The sequence below is a fragment of the Oxyura jamaicensis genome, chromosome 22 (assembly GCF_011077185.1).
Source record: "Oxyura jamaicensis isolate SHBP4307 breed ruddy duck chromosome 22, BPBGC_Ojam_1.0, whole genome shotgun sequence".
Lineage (NCBI taxonomy): Eukaryota > Metazoa > Chordata > Aves > Anseriformes > Anatidae > Oxyura > Oxyura jamaicensis.
In genome coordinates this window covers 1,451,774-1,454,359 of record NC_048914.1, presented here as the reverse complement: position 1 = coordinate 1,454,359, position 2,586 = coordinate 1,451,774, and the positions used below count along the sequence as shown (strand labels likewise).

Genomic DNA, 2,586 nt, shown 5'->3' with positions numbered 1-2,586 from the left:
TTTCTCCTCCCCACCGTGGGGGATGGCAGCGAGCCCCGCTGAGGGCCCGCGTCCCCTCCCCGAGGTGACGGCAGCGGGGGAACCAACGCGGCGGGTGCTGGCAGCGGAGGAGCTCCCAGTGCCTCCCAGTGCCTCCCAGTGCCTCCCGCTCCATTCGACAATCCAGCTCCCACTGCCGTCCCCACCGCCAGAGCTTTCAGCCCAGAGTGCTGGAAATGGGGGAAAACGCCCCAAAATCCTGCCTGCTGCGGAGCCGGCCCCTGGAAAGCTTAATTTGTGTTTGTTGGTTGTTTCTTTTTTTTTTTTTTCCTTCAAATGCTCAATTTTTTTTTCCTTCTTTTTTAACCAAAAGGCAAAAAGAGAACCCAAACCCAGCCGAGCGCCGGGTCACTGGGTTTATTTTTCTACGAGCGTGCCTGCTGGAATAAAAACAAAGTGCCGCCGAGCCCTCAGCTCGGCAATCCTCCAAAGCCCCAACGCCGCACGGACCTTTGGGGACAGATCTGCTCTTTTTAGGACGAATAAAAACGAACCGTAATCCTAGGGAACCTCCTCAAGCCGGTGCTCTAACCTCCCGTCGACTCGTTAATCCTCTCTGTAGTCTTTATCATAACCGACCCGAAGCTTTTTTGGTTGTTTTTTTTTTTTTGTTTTGGTTTTTGTTTTTTTTTTTTTAGTCATGGTTACTCCGTCTTCTGTATATGTTGCACTGAAAGTTAATATTTAATGTTTTAATTTATTTTGTGTGGTTTAAATTAATTTTGATTTCTATAATATGTTATTGTGATCGGCTGTCCTGTTATCATTTTTTCCCCCCCCCCCCTCCCCCTAATATGCCTGGATTAGAGTTATTTAAGTGATATAAAGGACACTTTTTTCAGAAGGCTGTGCCTGGGCTCTGGTGTTGTGCTCATGGTTTGGTTTCTGGGGAGGGGTTGAGTCTCTTTTGGGGTTTTTCCTCTTTGCTTTTAACTCCAGCAGCAAAGCTCCGGGGTGGCAGCCCCCCGAGGAAGCTGCTTGCAGCTCTTCAGGGACGGCGACGCGGTGTCACCGCCCTGCAGCGATGGAAGCAACGGCGGCGTTTGCACCTCGGATTTGCAAATTAACGGGGGGGGGGGGCCTGCAGGGACCCGGCTGCATTTCGGGGTCCGGGATGGGACGAAGGGGGTTGTGCGTGCATGCTGTTGCTCCGCCGTGGCCGCCAGCTCCCGCGGCCTCCTGCTGGCTCATGCATTCTCCGGATTTTTGCCCCACGCCGTCACGGCGGTGGCTCCGGGCGCGGGCGGGCTGATCCTGGCGGTGGCTCCTTTGCTGGGGACGTGGCCACGGGGGCAGGATCAGGCCGTGGGGGGCTCGGTGCAGCTCTGGGGGGGGGTTGAAGGGCTCGGCAAAGGTGCAGCACCGAGAGCCAGGCAGGGCAAGCCTGGCCCGCGCTGCAGGGCTCTGTGGTGCTGTGCGGGCGTTGCGTCACCGTCCGGGTGTTGCATCAGCGTGTGCACGTTGCATGGGGGGGGGCACAGCAGTGCAACGTGGTGTTGCAGAGCAGCATTGCATGGCGGTGCGGTGGTGCAGAGCAGCAGGGGCATGCAGCAGCAGGGCAGGGCATGCCCCTGCACCGCTGCAGCGCCGTGCAATTGAATGCATGCAGCATTGGATTGCCATGCAGCCTTGGGCAGCACGCAGCCTTGCACACTGATGCAGTATCACAGCGTGCACTGCTGCGTGCCATCGCAGCATCACACCTCCTTACGGTGTTGCACAGCATGCAGCATCACCTCTCAGTGTGGCACTGCGCAGCGTGCAGCGTTACGCACCCTTACAGCGCTGTGCGCTGTTGCAGTGTTGCACACCGTTGGAGCCCTGCACAGCATTGCAGCGTTGCATGCTTTGCAGCATTGTGCACAGTTACAGCGCTGTGCGCCATTGCGGTGTTGCACGCTGCTGCAGCATTGCACAACGTTACAGCATTTTGCAGCGTTGCAGACAGCTGCAGCATTGCACCGTGTTGCAGCATTGCACCGTGTTGCAGCATTGCACCGTGTTGCAGCATTGCACCGTGTTACAGCATTGCATGTCGTTGCAGCATTGCACACCATTGCACGCCGTTGCAGCATTGCACACAGCTATAGCATTGCACAGTGTTGCAGCGTTGCACGCGGCTGCAGCGTTGCAAACCTTTGCAGCGTTGCACACCGTTGCACACCCTTGCAGCGCTGCACAGCGGCTACCTCTGGAGCTCTCCCCGCCCCTTTCCCCGTCCCTGCAGGGCGGTGCCGGGGCTGCCCCCGCCCTCTCCCTCCCCTCCCCTTTTCCCTCCCCTTCCCCTCTCCCCCCCCCCGCCCCGGGGGCGGCGCTGCCGGGGCCGGCCCGGGCATGGCGGAGGAGGCTCAGGGCCGGGTGCAGGCGGCGGTGGAGAGCGCGGTGCAGGAGCTGGAGCGGGACAGCATCCGCGGCATGCAGGTACCCCCCGGGACGGGCTCCCCCCCCCGGAGCCCCCCGCGCCCCCAGAACGCCTACCCTGCTCGAGCAAAGCCCCCTCGGCCCGTACAGCTCCTGCCCTCCCCCCCCCCCCCCCATGCAACCTCT

The 2,586-nt window shown here is 59.7% G+C and overlaps 1 protein-coding gene across 1 annotated transcript in view; it reads left to right on the top strand.

Annotated features, from left to right (window-relative positions):
• The window catches only part of TGFA (transforming growth factor alpha), a 39,418-nt gene that overhangs the window by 7,158 nt on the left and 29,674 nt on the right, over positions 1 to 2,586 (top strand). The gene's annotated exons all lie outside the window — the stretch shown is intronic.